Consider the following 15933-nt stretch of genomic DNA (forward strand, 5'->3'; position numbering starts at 1 on the left):
GGCCAGTGTATTAGATAAGTAGTGAAAAAACTCAAAAACTTACAGCACCTGGTATTCCTAGGCAGTCTCCCATCCAAGTACTAACTAGGCCCAACTCTGTAGCTTCTGAGATCAGGCGAGATCAGGCGTGAACAGGGTGGTATGGCCGTGGCGAAAGCTGCTGCAAAAAGCCCTATTTTAGGTGAGGCACACTAAGTGCCATTATACTAGATAAGTAATGAATGAAATACAAAAAAAAAAATACTTCAAAATGAGCTACATTAAAGATAAGAGCATTAGTTAAGTAGTTAAAAACAGTCAAACTCTGTTTAAAGAACAGCTACTTTAAAGGCAATTGAATTAAATAAGCAGTAAGGAAAGCAAAGAGCTGGTCAAACTTTGGCCACACTAAGGGCCAGTGTATTAGATAAGTAGTGAAAAAACTCAAAAACTTACAGCACCTGGTATTCCTAGGCAGTCTCCCATCAGAAGTACTAACTAGGCCCAACTCTGCTTAGCTTCTGAGATCAGGCGAGATCAGGCGTGAACAGAGGGTGGTATGGCCGTAAGCAAAAGCTGCTGCAAAAAGCCCCTATTTTAAGGTGAGGCACACTAAGTGCCATTATACTAGATAAGTAATGAATGAAATACAAAAAAAAAAAAATACTTCAAAATGAGCTACATTAAAGATAAGAGCATTAGTTAAGTAGTTAAAAACAGTCAAACTCTGTTTAAAGAACAGCTACTTTAAAGGCAATTGAATTAAATAAGCAGTAAGGAAAGCAAAGAGCTGGTCAAACTTTGACCACACTAAGAGGCCAGTGTATTAGATAAGTAGTGAAAAAACTCAAAAACTTACAGCACCTGGTATTCCTAGGCAGTCTCCCATCCAAGTACTAACTAGGCCCAACTCTGCTTAGCTTCTGAGATCAGGCGAGATCAGGGCGTGAACAGGGTGGTATGGCCGTAAGCGAAAGCTGCTGCAAAAAGCCCCTATTTTAGGTGAGGGCACACTAAGTGCCATTATACTAGATAAGTAATGAATGAAATACAAAAAAAAATACTTCAAAATGAGCTACATTAAAGATAAGAGCATTAGTTAAGTAGTTAAAAACAGTCAAACTCTGTTTAAAGAACAGCTACTTTAAAGGCAATTGAATTAAATAAGCAGTAAGGGGAAAGCAAAGAGCTGGTCAAACTTTGCCACACTAAGGGCCAGTGTATTAGATAAGTAGTGAAAAAACTCAAAAACTTACAGCACCTGGTATTCCTAGGCAGTCTCCCATCCAAGTACTAACTAGGCCCAACTCTGCTTAGCTTCTGAGATCAGGCGAGATCAGGCGTGAACAGGGTGGTATGGCCGTAGCGCTAAAGCTGCTGCAAAAAGCCCCTATTTTAAGGTGAGGCACACTAAGTGCCATTATACTAGATAAGTAATGAATGAAATACAAAAAAAAAAAAATACTTCAAAATGAGCTACATTAAAGATAAGAGCATTAGTTAAGTAGTTAAAAACAGTCAAACTCTGTTTAAAGAACAGCTACTTTAAAGGCAATTGAATTAAATAAGCAGTAAGGAAAGCAAGAGCTGGTCAAACTTTGGCCACACTAAGAGCCAGTGTATTAGATAAGTAGTGAAAAAACTCAAAAACTTACAGCACCTGGTATTCCTAGGCAGTCTCCCATCCAAGTACTAACTAGGCCCAACTCTGCTTAGCTTCTGAGATCAGGCGAGATCAGGCGTGAACAGGGTGGTATGGCGTGTGAAAGCTGCTGCAAAAAGCCCCTATTTTAAGGTGAGGCACACTAAGTGCCATTATACTAGATAAGTAATGAATGAAATACAAAAAAAAATACTTCAAAATGAGCTACATTAAAGATAAGAGCATTAGTTAAGTAGTTAAAAACAGTCAAACTCTGTTTAAAGAACAGCTACTTTAAAGGCAATTGAATTAAATAAGCAGTAAGGAAAGCAAAGAGCTGGTCAAACTTTGGCCACACTAAGGGCCAGTGTATTAGATAAGTAGTGAAAAAACTCAAAAACTTACAGCACCTGGTATTCCTAGGCAGTCTCCCATCCAAGTACTAACTAGGCCCAACTCTGCTTAGCTTCTGAGATCAGGCGAGATCAGGCGTGAACAGGGTGGTATGGCCGTAAGCTAAAGCTGCTGCAAAAGCCCCTATTTTAAGGTGAGGCACACTAAGTGCCATTATACTAGATAAGTAATGAATGAAATACAAAAAAATACTTCAAAATGAGCTACATTAAAGATAAGAGCATTAGTTAAGTAGTTAAAAACAGTCAAACTCTGTTTAAAGAACAGCTACTTTAAAGGCAATTGAATTAAATAAGCAGTAAGGGAAAGCAAAGAGCTGGTCAAACTTTGGCCACACTAAGGGCCAGTGTATTAGATAAGTAGTGAAAAAACTCAAAAACTTACAGCACCTGGTATTCCTAGGCAGTCTCCCATCCAAGTACTAACCAGGCCCAACTCTGCTTAGCTTCTGAGATCAGGCGAGATCAGGCGTGAAACAGGGTGTGGTATGGCGTAGCGAAAGCTGCTGCAAAAAGCCCCTATTTTAAGGTGAGGCACACTAAGTGCCATTATACTAGATAAGTAATGAATGAAATACAAAAAAAAAAATACTTCAAAATGAGCTACATTAAAGATAAGAGCATTAGTTAAGTAGTTAAAAACAGTCAAACTCTGTTTAAAGAACAGCTACTTTAAAGGCAATTGAATTAAATAAGCAGTAAGGAAAGCAAAGAGCTGGTCAAACTTTGACCACACTAAGGGCCAGTGTATTATTAGATAAGTAGTGAAAAAACTCAAAACTTACAGCACCTGGTATTCCTAGGCAGTCTCCCATCCAAGTACTAACTAGGCCCAACTCTGCTTAGCTTCTGAGATCAGGCGAGATCAGGCGTGAACAGGGTGGTATGGCCGTGTAGCGAAAGCTGCTGCAAAAAGCCCCTATTTTAAGGTGAGGCACACTAAGTGCCATTATACTAGATAAGTAATGAATGAAATACAAAAAAATACTTCAAAATGAGCTACATTAAAGATAAGAGCATTAGTTAAGTAGTTAAAAACAGTCAAACTCTGTTTAAAGAACAGCTACTTTAAAGGCAATTGAATTAAATAAGCAGTAAGGGAAAGCAAAGAGCTGGTCAAACTTTGACCACACTATAGAACCAGTGTATTAGATAAGTAGTGAAAAAACTCAAAAACTTACAGCACCTGGTATTCCTAGGCAGTCTCCCATCCAAGTACTAACTAGGCCCAACTCTGCTTAGCTTCTGAGATCAGGCGAGATCAGGCGTGAACAGGGTGGTATGGCCGTAGCGAAAGCTGCTGCAAAAGCCCCTATTTTAAGGTGAGGCACACTAAGTGCCATTATACTAGATAAGTAATGAATGAAATACAAAAAAAAAAATACTTCAAAATGAGCTACATTAAAGATAAGAGCATTAGTTAAGTAGTTAAAAACAGTCAAACTCTGTTTAAAGAACAGCTACTTTAAAGGCAATTGAATTAAATAAGCAGTAAGGAAAGCAAAGAGCTGGTCAAACTTTGGCCACACTAAGAGCCAGTGTATTAGATAAGTAGTGAAAAAACTCAAAAACTTACAGCACCTGGTATTCCTAGGCAGTCTCCCATCCAAGTACTAACTAGGCCCAACTCTGCTTAGCTTCTGAGATCAGGCGAGATCAGGCGTGAACAGGGTGGTATGGCCGTAAGCGAAAGCTGCTGCAAAAGCCCCTATTTTAAGGTGAGGCACACTAAGTGCCATTATACTAGATAAGTAATGAATGAAATACAAAAAAAAATACTTCAAAATGAGCTACATTAAAGATAAGAGCATTAGTTAAGTAGTTAAAAACAGTCAAACTCTGTTTAAAGAACGGCTACTTTAAAGGCAATTGAATTAAATAAGCAGTAAGGAAAGCAAAGAGCTGGTCAAACTTTGGCCACACTAAGGACCAGTGTATTAGATAAGTAGTGAAAAAACTCAAAAACTTACAGCACCTGGTATTCCTAGGCAGTCTCCCATCCAAGTACTAACTAGCCCAACTCTAGCTTCTGAGATCAGGCGAGATCAGGCGTGAACAGGGTGGTATGGCCGTAAGCGAAAGCTGCTGCAAAAGCCCCTATTTTAAGGTGAGGCACACTAAGTGCCATTATACTAGATAAGTAATGAATGAAATACAAAAAAAAAAAACTTCAAAATGAGCTACATTAAAGATAAGAGCATTAGTTAAGTAGTTAAAAACAGTCAAACTCTGTTTAAAGAACAGCTACTTTAAAGGCAATTGAATTAAATAAGCAGTAAGGAAAGCAAAAGAGCTGGTCAAACTTTGGCCACACTAAGGGCCAGTGTATTAGATAAGTAGTGAAAAAACTCAAAAACTTACAGCACCTGGTATTCCTAGGCAGTCTCCCATCCAAGTACTAACTAGGCCCAACTCTGCTTAGCTTCTGAGATCAGACGAGATCAGGCGTGAACAGGGTGGTATGGCCGTAAGCGAAAGCTGCTGCAAAAGCCCCTATTTTAAGGTGAGGCACACTAAGTGCCATTATACTAGATAAGTAATGAATGAAATACAAAAAAAAAACTTCAAAATGAGCTACATTAAAGATAAGAGCATTAGTTAAGTAGTTAAAAACAGTCAAACTCTGTTTAAAGAACAGCTACTTTAAAGGCAATTGAATTAAATAAGCAGTAAGGAAAGCAAAAGAGCTGGTCAAACTTTGACCACACTAAGGGCCAGTGTATTAGATAAGTAGTGAAAAAACTCAAAAACTTACAGCACCTGGTATTCCTAGGCAGTCTCCCATCCAAGTACTAACTAGGCCCAACTCTGCTGTAGCTTCTGAGATCAGACGAGATCAGGCGTGAACAGGGTGGTATGGCCGTAAGCGAAAGCTGCTGCAAAAAGCCCCTATTTTTAAGGTGAGGCACACTAAGTGCCATTATACTAGATAAGTAATGAATGAAATACAAAAAAAAATACTTCAAAATGAGCTACATTAAAGATAAGAGCATTAGTTAAGTAGTTAAAAACAGTCAAACTCTGTTTAAAGAACAGCTACTTTAAAGGCAATTGAATTAAATAAGCAGTAAGGAAAGCAAAGAGCTGGTCAAACTTTGGCCACACTAAGGGCCAGTGTATTAGATAAGTAGTGAAAAAACTCAAAACTTACAGCACCTGGTATTCCTAGGCAGTCTCCCATCCAAGTACTACTAACTAGGCCCAACTCTGTAGCTTCTGAGATCAGGCGAGATCAGGCGTGAACAGGGTGGTATGGCCGTAAGCGAAAGCTGCTGCAAAAGCCCCTATTTTAAGGTGAGGCACACTAAGTGCCATTATACTAGATAAGTAATGAATGAAATACAAAAAAAAATACTTCAAAATGAGCTACATTAAAGATAAGAGCATTAGTTAAGTAGTTAAAAACAGTCAAACTCTGTTTAAAGAACAGCTACTTTAAAGGCAATTGAATTAAATAAGCAGTAAGGGAAAGCAAAGAGCTGGTCAAACTTTGACCACACTAAGGGCCAGTGTATTAGATAAGTAGTGAAAAAACTCAAAAACTTACAGCACCTGGTATTCCTAGGCAGTCTCCCATCCAAGTACTAACTAGGCCCAACTCTGTAGCTTCTGAGATCAGGCGAGATCAGGCGTGAACAGGGTGGTATGGCCGTAAGCGAAAGCTGCTGCAAAAAGCCCCCTATTTTAAGGTGAGGCACACTAAGTGCCATTATACTAGATAAGTAATGAATGAAATACAAAAAAATACTTCAAAATGAGCTACATTAAAGATAAGAGCATTAGTTAAGTAGTTAAAAACAGTCAAACTCTGTTTAAAGAACAGCTACTTTAAAGGCAATTGAATTAAATAAGCAGTAAGGGAAAGCAAAGAGCTGGTCAAACTTTGGCCACACTAAGGGCCAGTGTATTAGATAAGTAGTGAAAAAACTCAAAAACTTACAGCACCTGGTATTCCTAGGCAGTCTCCCATCCAAGTACTAACTAGGCCCAACTCTGCTAGCTTCTGAGATCAGGCGAGATCAGGCGTGAACAGGGTGGTATGGCCGTAAGCGAAGAAAGCTGCTGCAAAAAGCCCCTATTTTAAGGTGAGGCACACTAAGTGCCATTATACTAGATAAGTAATGAATGAAATACAAAAAAAAAAAAATACTTCAAAATGAGCTACATTAAAGATAAGAGCATTAGTTAAGTAGTTAAAAACAGTCAAACTCTGTTTAAAGAACAGCTACTTTAAAGGCAATTGAATTAAATAAGCAGTAAGGAAAGCAAAGAGCTGGTCAAACTTTGACCACACTAAGGGCCAGTGTATTAGATAAGTAGTGAAAAAACTCAAAACTTACAGCACCTGGTATTCCTAGGCAGTCTCCCATCCAAGTACTAACTAGGCCCAACTCTGCTTAGCTTCTGAGATCAGGCGAGATCAGGCGTGAACAGGGTGGTATGGCCGTGTAAAAGCTGCTGCAAAAAGCCCCTATTTTAAGGTGAGGCACACTAAGTGCCATTATACTAGATAAGTAATGAATGAAATACAAAAAAAAACTTCAAAATGAGCTACATTAAAGATAAGAGCATTAGTTAAGTAGTTAAAAACAGTCAAACTCTGTTTAAAGAACAGCTACTTTAAAGGCAATTGAATTAAATAAGCAGTAAGGGAAAGCAAAGAGCTGGTCAAACTTTGACCACACTAAGAACCAGTGTATTAGATAAGTAGTGAAAAAACTCAAAACTTACAGCACCTGGTATTCCTAGGCAGTCTCCCATCCAAGTACTAACTAGGCCCAACTCTGCTTAGCTTCTGAGATCAGGCGAGATCAGGCGTGAACAGGGTGGTATGGCCGTAAGCGAAAGCTGCTGCAAAAAGCCCCCTATTTTAAGGTGAGGCACACTAAGTGCCATTATACTAGATAAGTAATGAATGAAATACAAAAAAAATACTTCAAAATGAGCTACATTAAAGATAAGAGCATTAGTTAAGTAGTTAAAAACAGTCAAACTCTGTTTAAAGAACAGCTACTTTAAAGGCAATTGAATTAAATAAGCAGTAAGGAAAGCAAAGAGCTGGTCAAACTTTGACCACACTAAGGGCCAGTGTATTAGATAAGTAGTGAAAAAACTCAAAAACTTACAGCACCTGGTATTCCTAGGCAGTCTCCCATCCAAGTACTAACTAGGCCCAACTCTGCTTAGCTTCTGAGATCAGACGAGATCAGGCGTGAACAGGGTGGTATGGCCGTAAGCGAAAGCTGCTGCAAAAGCCCCTATTTTAAGGTGAGGCACACTAAGTGCCATTATACTAGATAAGTAATGAATGAAATACAAAAAAAAATACTTCAAAATGAGCTACATTAAAGATAAGAGCATTAGTTAAGTAGTTAAAAACAGTCAAACTCTGTTTAAAGAACAGCTACTTTAAAGGCAATTGAATTAAATAAGCAGTAAGGGAAAGCAAAGAGCTGGTCAAACTTTGGCCACACTAAAAGCCAGTGTATTAGATAAGTAGTGAAAAAACTCAAAAACTTACAGCACCTGGTATTCCTAGGCAGTCTCCCATCCAAGTACTAACTAGGCCCAACTCTGCTTAGCTTCTGAGATCAGGCGAGATCAGGCGTGAACAGGGTGGTATGGCCGTGGCTAAAGCTGCTGCAAAAGCCCCTATTTTAAGGTGAGGCACACTAAGTGCCATTATACTAGATAAGTAATGAATGAAATACAAAAAAAAAAAAAATACTTCAAAATGAGCTACATTAAAGATAAGAGCATTAGTTAAGTAGTTAAAAACAGTCAAACTCTGTTTAAAGAACAGCTACTTTAAAGGCAATTGAATTAAATAAGCAGTAAGGAAAGCAAAGAGCTGGTCAAACTTTGGCCACACTAAGGGCCAGTGTATTAGATAAGTAGTGAAAAAACTCAAAAACTTACAGCACCTGGTATTCCTAGGCAGTCTCCCATCCAAGTACTAACTAGGCCCAACTCTGTAGCTTCTGAGATCAGGCGAGATCAGGCGTGAACAGGGTGGTATGGCCGTAGCGAAAGCTGCTGCAAAAAGCCCCTATTTTAAGGTGAGGCACACTAGTGCCATTATACTAGATAAGTAATGAATGAAATAAAAAAAAAATACTTCAAAATGAGCTACATTAAAGATAAGAGCATTAGTTAAGTAGTTAAAAACAGTCAAACTCTGTTTAAAGAACAGCTACTTTAAAGGCAATTGAATTAAATAAGCAGTAAGGAAAGCAAAGAGCTGGTCAAACTTTGGCCACACTAAGGGCCAGTGTATTAGATAAGTAGTGAAAAAACTCAAAACTTACAGCACCTGGTATTCCTAGGCAGTCTCCCATCCAAGTACTAACTAGGCCCAACTCTGCTTAGCTTCTGAGATCAGGCGAGATCAGGCGTGAACAGGGTGGTATGGCCGTAGCGAAAGCTGCTGCAAAAAGCCCCTATTTTAAGGTGAGGCACACTAAGTGCCATTATACTAGATAAGTAATGAATGAAATAAAAAAAATACTTCAAAATGAGCTACATTAAAGATAAGAGCATTAGTTAAGTAGTTAAAAACAGTCAAACTCTGTTTAAAGAACAGCTACTTTAAAGGCAATTGAATTAAATAAGCAGTAAGGAAAGCAAAGAGCTGGTCAAACTTTGGCCACACTAAGGGCCAGTGTATTAGATAAGTAGTGAAAAAACTCAAAACTTACAGCACCTGGTATTCCTAGGCAGTCTCCCATCCAAGTACTAACTAGGCCCAACTCTGTAGCTTCTGAGATCAGGCGAGATCAGGCGTGAACAGGGTGGTATGGCCTTAAGTGAAAGCTGCTGCAAAAGCCCTATATTTAAGGTGAGGCACACTAAGTGCCATTATACTAGATAAGTAATGAATGAAATACAAAAAAAAAAAATACTTCAAAATGAGCTACATTAAAGATAAGAGCATTAGTTAAGTAGTTAAAAACAGTCAAACTCTGTTTAAAGAACAGCTACTTTAAAGGCAATTGAATTAAATAAGCAGTAAGAAAGGAAAGCAAAGAGCTGGTCAAACTTTGGCCACACTAAGGGCCAGTGTATTAGATAAGTAGTGAAAAAACTCAAAAACTTACAGCACCTGGTATTCCTAGGCAGTCTCCCATCCAAGTACTAACTAGGCCCAACTCTGTAGCTTCTGAGATCAGGCGAGATCAGGCGTGAACAGGGGTGGTATGGCCGTGTGAAAGCTGCTGCAAAAAGCCCCTATTTTAAGGTGAGGCACACTAAGTGCCATTATACTAGATAAGTAATGAATGAAATACAAAAAAATACTTCAAAATGAGCTACATTAAAGATAAGAGCATTAGTTAAGTAGTTAAAAACAGTCAAACTCTGTTTAAAGAACAGCTACTTTAAAGGCAATTGAATTAAATAAGCAGTAAAGGAAAGCAAAGAGCTGGTCAAACTTTGCCACACTAAGGGCCAGTGTATTAGATAAGTAGTGAAAAAACTCAAAAACTTACAGCACCTGGTATTCCTAGGCAGTCTCCCATCCAAGTACTAACTAGGCCCAACTCTGCTTAGCTTCTGAGATCAGGCGAGATCAGGCGTGAACAGGGTGTGTATGGCCGTAGCGAAAGCTGCTGCAAAAAGCCCCTATTTTAAGGTGAGGCACACTAAGTGCCATTATACTAGATAAGTAATGAATGAAATACAAAAAAATACTTCAAAATGAGCTACATTAAAGATAAGAGCATTAGTTAAGTAGTTAAAAACAGTCAAACTCTGTTTAAAGAACAGCTACTTTAAAGGCAATTGAATTAAATAAGCAGTAAGGAAAGCAAAGAGCTGGTCAAACTTTGGCCACACTAAGGGCCAGTGTATTAGATAAGTAGTGAAAAAACTCAAAAACTTACAGCACCTGGTATTCCTAGGCAGTCTCCCATCCAAGTACTAACTAGGCCCAACTCTGTAGCTTCTGAGATCAGGCGAGATCAGGCGTGAACAGGGTGGTATGGCCGTAAGCGAAAGCTGCTGCAAAAAGCCCCTATTTTAAGGTGAGGCACACTAAGTGCCATTATACTAGATAAGTAATGAATGAAATACAAAAAAATACTTCAAAATGAGCTACATTAAAGATAAGAGCATTAGTTAAGTAGTTAAAAACAGTCAAACTCTGTTTAAAGAACAGCTACTTTAAAGGCAATTGAATTAAATAAGCAGTAAGGAAAGCAAAGAGCTGGTCAAACTTTGGCCACACTAAGAGCCAGTGTATTAGATAAGTAGTGAAAAAACTCAAAAACTTACAGCACCTGGTATTCCTAGGCAGTCTCCCATCCAAGTACTAACTAGGCCCAACTCTGCTTAGCTTCTGAGATCAGGCGAGATCAGGCGTGAACAGGGTGGTATGGCCGTAAGCGAAAGCTGCTGCAAAAGCCCCTATTTTAAGGTGAGGCACACTAAGTGCCATTATACTAGATAAGTAATGAATGAAATACAAAAAAAAAAAAATACTTCAAAATGAGCTACATTAAAGATAAGAGCATTAGTTAAGTAGTTAAAAACAGTCAAACTCTGTTTAAAGAACAGCTACTTTAAAGGCAATTGAATTAAATAAGCAGTAGGGAAAGCAAAAGAGCTGGTCAAACTTTGGCCACACTAAGGGCCAGTGTATTAGATAAGTAGTGAAAAAACTCAAAAACTTACAGCACCTGGTATTCCTAGGCAGTCTCCCATCCAAGTACTAACTAGGCCCAACTCTGCTTAGCTTCTGAGATCAGGCGAGATCAGGCGTGAACAGGGTGGTATGGCCGTGCGAAAGCTGCTGCAAAAAGCCCCTATTTTAAGGTGAGGCACACTTAAGTGCCATTATACTAGATAAGTAATGAATGAAATACAAAAAAATACTTCAAAATGAGCTACATTAAAGATAAGAGCATTAGTTAAGTAGTTAAAAACAGTCAAACTCTGTTTAAAGAACAGCTACTTTAAAGGCAATTGAATTAAATAAGCAGTAAGGAAAGCAAAGAGCTGGTCAAACTTTGACCACACTAAGAGGCCAGTGTATTAGATAAGTAGTGAAAAAACTCAAAAACTTACAGCACCTGGTATTCCTAGGCAGTCTCCATCCAAGTACTAACTAGGCCCAACTCTGCTTAGCTTCTGAGATCAGGCGAGATCAGGCGTGAACAGGGTGGTATGGCGTAAGCTAAAGCTGCTGCAAAAAGCCCCTATTTTAAGGTGAGGCACACTAAGTGCCATTATACTAGATAAGTAATGAATGAAATACAAAAAAAAATACTTCAAAATGAGCTACATTAAAGATAAGAGCATTAGTTAAGTAGTTAAAAACAGTCAAACTCTGTTTAAAGAACAGCTACTTTAAAGGCAATTGAATTAAATAAGCAGTAAGGGAAAGCAAAGAGCTGGTCAAACTTTGGCCACACTAAGGGCCAGTGTATTAGATAAGTAGTGAAAAAACTCAAAACTTACAGCACCTGGTATTCCTAGGCAGTCTCCCATCCAAGTACTAACTAGGCCCAACTCTGTAGCTTCTGAGATCAGGCGAGATCAGGCGTGAACAGGGTGGTATGGCCGTAAGCGAAAGCTGCTGCAAAAAGCCCCTATTTTAAGGTGAGGCACACTAAGTGCCATTATACTAGATAAGTAATGAATGAAATACAAAAAAAAATACTTCAAAATGAGCTACATTAAAGATAAGAGCATTAGTTAAGTAGTTAAAAACAGTCAAACTCTGTTTAAAGAACAGCTACTTTAAAGGCAATTGAATTAAATAAGCAGTAAGGAAAGCAAAGAGCTGGTCAAACTTTGGCCACACTAAGGGCCAGTGTATTAGATAAGTAGTGAAAAAACTCAAAAACTTACAGCACCTGGTATTCCTAGGCAGTCTCCCATCCAAGTACTAACTAGGCCCAACTCTGCTTAGCTTCTGAGATCAGGCGAGATCAGGCGTGAACAGGGTGGTATGGCCGTAAGCGAAAGCTGCTGCAAAAAGCCCCTATTTTAAGGTGAGGCACACTAAGTGCCATTATACTAGATAAGTAATGAATGAAATACAAAAAAAAAAATACTTCAAAATGAGCTACATTAAAGATAAGAGCATTAGTTAAGTAGTTAAAAACAGTCAAACTCTGTTTAAAGAACAGCTACTTTAAAGGCAATTGAATTAAATAAGCAGTAAGGGAAAGCAAAGAGCTGGTCAAACTTTGGCCACACTAAGGGCCAGTGTATTAGATAAGTAGTGAAAAAACTCAAAACTTACAGCACCTGGGTTCCTAGGCAGTCTCCCATCCCAAGTACTAACTAGGCCCAACTCTGCTTCTGAGATCAGACGAGATCAGGCGTGAACAGGGTGGTATGGCCGTGGCGAAAGCTGCTGCAAAAAGCCCCTATTTTAAGGTGAGGCACACTAAGTGCCATTATACTAGATAAGTAATGAATGAAATACAAAAAAAAAATACTTCAAAATGAGCTACATTAAAGATAAGAGCATTAGTTAAGTAGTTAAAAACAGTCAAACTCTGTTTAAAGAACAGCTACTTTAAAGGCAATTGAATTAAATAAGCAGTAAGGAAAGCAAAGAGCTGGTCAAACTTTGGCCACACTAAGGCCAGTGTATTAGATAAGTAGTGAAAAAACTCAAAAACTTACAGCACCTGGTATTCCTAGGCAGTCTCCCATCCAAGTACTAACTAGGCCCAACTCTGTAGCTTCTGAGATCAGGCGAGATCAGGCGTGAACAGGGTGGTATGGCCGTAAGCGAAAGCTGCTGCAAAAAGCCCCTATTTTTAAGGTGAGGCACACTAAGTGCCATTATACTAGATAATAAGTAATGAATGAAATACAAAAAAAAATACTTCAAAAATGAGCTACATTAAAGATAAGAGCATTAGTTAAGTAGTTAAAAACAGTCAAACTCTGTTTAAAGAACAGCTACTTTAAAGGCAATTGAATTAAATAAGCAGTAAGGAAAGCAAAGAGCTGGTCAAACTTTGGCCACACTAAGAACCAGTGTATTAGATAAGTAGTGAAAAAACTCAAAAACTTACAGCACCTGGTATTCCTAGGCAGTCTCCCATCCAAGTACTAACTAGGCCCAACTCTGCTTAGCTTCTGAGATCAGGCGAGATCAGGCGTGACAGGGTGGTATGGCCGTAAGCGAAAGCTGCTGCAAAAAGCCCCTATTTTAAAGGTGAGGCACACTAAGTGCCATTATACTAGATAAGTAATGAATGAAATACAAAAAAAAATACTTCAAAATGAGCTACATTAAAGATAAGAGCATTAGTTAAGTAGTTAAAAACAGTCAAACTCTGTTTAAAGAACAGCTACTTTAAAGGCAATTGAATTAAATAAGCAGTAAGGGAAAGCAAAGAGCTGGTCAAACTTTGGCCACACTAAGGGCCAGTGTATTAGATAAGTAGTGAAAAAACTCAAAAGCTTACAGCACCTGGTATTCCTAGGCAGTCTCCCATCCAAGTACTAACTAGGCCCAACTCTGCTTAGCTTCTGAGATCAGACGAGATCAGGCGTGAACAGGGTGGTATGGCCGTAAGCTAAAGCTGCTGCAAAAGCCCTATTTTAAGGTGAGGCACACTAAGTGCCATTATACTAGATAAGTAATGAATGAAATACAAAAAAAAAAATACTTCAAAATGAGCTACATTAAAGATAAGAGCATTAGTTAAGTAGTTAAAAACAGTCAAACTCTGTTTAAAGAACAGCTACTTTAAAGGCAATTGAATTAAATAAGCAGTAAGGGAAAGCAAAGAGCTTGTCAAACTTTGACCACACTAAGGGCCAGTGTATTAGATAAGTAGTGAAAAAACTCAAAACTTACAGCACCTGGTATTCCTAGGCAGTCTCCCATCCAAGTACTAACTAGGCCCAACTCTGTAGCTTCTGAGATCAGACGAGATCAGGCGTGAACAGGGTGGTATGGCCGTAAGCGAAAGCTGCTGCAAAAAGCCCCCTATTTTAAGGTGAGGCACACTAAGTGCCATTATACTAGATAAGTAATGAATGAAATACAAAAAAAAAAATACTTCAAAATGAGCTACATTAAAGATAAGAGCATTAGTTAAGTAGTTAAAAACAGTCAAACTCTGTTTAAAGAACAGCTACTTTAAAGGCAATTGAATTAAATAAGCAGTAAGGGAAAGCAAAGAGCTGGTCAAACTTTGACCACACTATGGGCCAGTGTATTAGATAAGTAGTGAAAAAACTCAAAAACTTACAGCACCTGGTATTCCTAGGCAGTCTCCCATCCAAGTACTAACTAGGCCCAACTCTGCTTAGCTTCTGAGATCAGGCGAGATCAGGCGTGAACAGGGTGGTATGGCCGTGGCGAAAGCTGCTGCAAAAAGCCCCTATTTTTAGGTGAGGCACACTAAGTGCCATTATACTAGATAAGTAATGAATGAAATACAAAAAAAAATACTTCAAAATGAGCTACATTAAAGATAAGAGCATTAGTTAAGTAGTTAAAAACAGTCAAACTCTGTTTAAAGAACAGCTACTTTAAAGGCAATTGAATTAAATAAGCAGTAAGGGAAAGCAAAAGAGCTGGTCAAACTTTGACCACACTAAGGGCCAGTGTATTAGATAAGTAGTGAAAAAACTCAAAACTTACAGCACCTGGTATTCCTAGGCAGTCTCCCATCCAAGTACTAACTAGGCCCAACTCTGCTTAGCTTCTGAGATCAGGCGAGATCAGGCGTGAACAGGGTGGTATGGCCGTAAGCCAAAGCTGCTGCAAAAAAGCCCCTATTTTAAGGTGAGGCACACTAAGTGCCATTATACTAGATAAGTAATGAATGAAATACAAAAAAATACTTCAAAATGAGCTACATTAAAGATAAGAGCATTAGTTAAGTAGTTAAAAACAGTCAAACTCTGTTTAAAGAACAGCTACTTTAAAGGCAATTGAATTAAATAAGCAGTAAGGGAAAGCAAAGAGCTGGTCAAACTTTGGCCACACTAAGGGCCGTTGTATTAGATAAGTAGTGAAAAAACTCAAAAATTTACAGCACCTGGTATTCCTAGGCAGTCTCCCATCCAAGTACTAACTAGGCCCAACTCTGCTTAGCTTCTGAGATCAGGCGAGATCAGGCGTGAACAGGGTGGTATGGCCGTGTGAAAGCTGCTGCAAAAGCCCCTATTTTAAGGTGAGGCACACTAAGTGCCATTATACTAGATAAGTAATGAATGAAATACAAAAAAAAAAAAATACTTCAAAATGAGCTACATTAAAGATAAGAGCATTAGTTAAGTAGTTAAAAACAGTCAAACTCTGTTTAAAGAACAGCTACTTTAAAGGCAATTGAATTAAATAAGCAGTAAGTAAGGAAAGCAAAGAGCTGGTCAAACTTTGACCACACTATGAGCCAGTGTATTAGATAAGTAGTGAAAAAACTCAAAAACTTACAGCACCTGGTATTCCTAGGCAGTCTCCCATCCAAGTACTAACTAGGCCCAACTCTGTAGCTTCTGAGATCAGAGCGAGATCAGGCGTGAACAGGGTGAAGTATGGCCGTGGCGAAAGCTGCTGCAAAAAGCCCTATTTTAAGGTGAGGCACACTAAGTGCCATTATACTAGATAAGTAATGAATGAAATACAAAAAAAAAAAAAAAATACTTCAAAATGAGCTACATTAAAGATAAGAGCATTAGTTAAGTAGTTAAAAACAGTCAAACTCTGTTTAAAGAACAGCTACTTTAAAGGCAATTGAATTAAATAAGCAGTAAGGGAAAGCAAGAGCTGGTCAAACTTTGACCACACTAAGAGACCAGTGTATTAGATAAGTAGTGAAAAAACTCAAAAACTTACAGCACCTGGTATTCCTAGGCAGTCTCCCATCCAAGTACTAACTAGGCCCAACTCTGTAGCTTCTGAGATCAGAGCGAGATCAGGCG

At 38.6% G+C, this 15933-nt stretch overlaps 3 non-coding genes and 32 pseudogenes across 3 annotated transcripts; all 35 read right to left on the reverse strand.

Moving 5' to 3' along the window:
* Positions 1-428: 428 nt before the first annotated feature.
* Positions 429-550, reverse strand: LOC122336989 (annotated as a pseudogene).
* Positions 551-831: 281 nt separating this feature from the next.
* Positions 832-951, reverse strand: LOC122337023 (annotated as a pseudogene).
* A 277-nt stretch (positions 952-1228) lies between these two features.
* LOC122337036 lies at positions 1229-1347 on the reverse strand (annotated as a pseudogene).
* A 280-nt stretch (positions 1348-1627) lies between these two features.
* On the reverse strand, positions 1628-1747 carry LOC122336992 (annotated as a pseudogene).
* Positions 1748-2019: 272 nt separating this feature from the next.
* Positions 2020-2138, reverse strand: LOC122337012 (annotated as a pseudogene).
* Positions 2139-2812: 674 nt separating this feature from the next.
* On the reverse strand, positions 2813-2931 carry LOC122337042 (annotated as a pseudogene).
* Positions 2932-3208: 277 nt separating this feature from the next.
* Positions 3209-3327, reverse strand: LOC122337037 (annotated as a pseudogene).
* A 276-nt stretch (positions 3328-3603) lies between these two features.
* On the reverse strand, positions 3604-3722 carry LOC122337013 (annotated as a pseudogene).
* A 275-nt stretch (positions 3723-3997) lies between these two features.
* Positions 3998-4111, reverse strand: LOC122336998 (annotated as a pseudogene).
* A 277-nt stretch (positions 4112-4388) lies between these two features.
* On the reverse strand, positions 4389-4507 carry LOC122337046. Its single transcript, XR_006249427.1, has one exon. It is a non-coding gene; the product is annotated as a 5S ribosomal RNA (ribosomal RNA).
* A 275-nt stretch (positions 4508-4782) lies between these two features.
* Positions 4783-4902, reverse strand: LOC122337025 (annotated as a pseudogene).
* Positions 4903-5178: 276 nt separating this feature from the next.
* LOC122336994 lies at positions 5179-5298 on the reverse strand (annotated as a pseudogene).
* A 276-nt stretch (positions 5299-5574) lies between these two features.
* On the reverse strand, positions 5575-5691 carry LOC122337047 (annotated as a pseudogene).
* Positions 5692-5967: 276 nt separating this feature from the next.
* Positions 5968-6085, reverse strand: LOC122337041 (annotated as a pseudogene).
* A 282-nt stretch (positions 6086-6367) lies between these two features.
* On the reverse strand, positions 6368-6486 carry LOC122337039 (annotated as a pseudogene).
* A 272-nt stretch (positions 6487-6758) lies between these two features.
* On the reverse strand, positions 6759-6877 carry LOC122337014 (annotated as a pseudogene).
* A 276-nt stretch (positions 6878-7153) lies between these two features.
* LOC122336993 lies at positions 7154-7272 on the reverse strand. Its single transcript, XR_006249420.1, has one exon. It is a non-coding gene; the product is annotated as a 5S ribosomal RNA (ribosomal RNA).
* Positions 7273-7548: 276 nt separating this feature from the next.
* Positions 7549-7667, reverse strand: LOC122337040 (annotated as a pseudogene).
* Positions 7668-7946: 279 nt separating this feature from the next.
* LOC122336996 lies at positions 7947-8063 on the reverse strand (annotated as a pseudogene).
* Positions 8064-8335: 272 nt separating this feature from the next.
* LOC122337038 lies at positions 8336-8454 on the reverse strand (annotated as a pseudogene).
* A 271-nt stretch (positions 8455-8725) lies between these two features.
* On the reverse strand, positions 8726-8842 carry LOC122336990 (annotated as a pseudogene).
* Positions 8843-9514: 672 nt separating this feature from the next.
* Positions 9515-9634, reverse strand: LOC122336995 (annotated as a pseudogene).
* Positions 9635-9907: 273 nt separating this feature from the next.
* On the reverse strand, positions 9908-10024 carry LOC122337048 (annotated as a pseudogene).
* A 274-nt stretch (positions 10025-10298) lies between these two features.
* LOC122337015 lies at positions 10299-10417 on the reverse strand (annotated as a pseudogene).
* A 280-nt stretch (positions 10418-10697) lies between these two features.
* Positions 10698-10816, reverse strand: LOC122337034 (annotated as a pseudogene).
* A 274-nt stretch (positions 10817-11090) lies between these two features.
* Positions 11091-11207, reverse strand: LOC122336991 (annotated as a pseudogene).
* Positions 11208-11483: 276 nt separating this feature from the next.
* On the reverse strand, positions 11484-11600 carry LOC122337049 (annotated as a pseudogene).
* Positions 11601-11876: 276 nt separating this feature from the next.
* On the reverse strand, positions 11877-11995 carry LOC122337016 (annotated as a pseudogene).
* Positions 11996-12662: 667 nt separating this feature from the next.
* LOC122337050 lies at positions 12663-12779 on the reverse strand (annotated as a pseudogene).
* A 281-nt stretch (positions 12780-13060) lies between these two features.
* On the reverse strand, positions 13061-13178 carry LOC122337024 (annotated as a pseudogene).
* A 278-nt stretch (positions 13179-13456) lies between these two features.
* On the reverse strand, positions 13457-13575 carry LOC122336987. Its single transcript, XR_006249419.1, has one exon. It is a non-coding gene; the product is annotated as a 5S ribosomal RNA (ribosomal RNA).
* Positions 13576-13851: 276 nt separating this feature from the next.
* On the reverse strand, positions 13852-13968 carry LOC122337030 (annotated as a pseudogene).
* Positions 13969-14248: 280 nt separating this feature from the next.
* Positions 14249-14367, reverse strand: LOC122336988 (annotated as a pseudogene).
* A 276-nt stretch (positions 14368-14643) lies between these two features.
* Positions 14644-14762, reverse strand: LOC122337017 (annotated as a pseudogene).
* Positions 14763-15038: 276 nt separating this feature from the next.
* Positions 15039-15157, reverse strand: LOC122337043 (annotated as a pseudogene).
* Between the last annotated feature and the right edge of the window lie 776 nt (positions 15158-15933).

This window comes from Puntigrus tetrazona, unplaced genomic scaffold (assembly GCF_018831695.1).
Source record: "Puntigrus tetrazona isolate hp1 unplaced genomic scaffold, ASM1883169v1 S000000969, whole genome shotgun sequence".
Classification (NCBI taxonomy): Eukaryota; Metazoa; Chordata; class Actinopteri; order Cypriniformes; family Cyprinidae; genus Puntigrus; species Puntigrus tetrazona.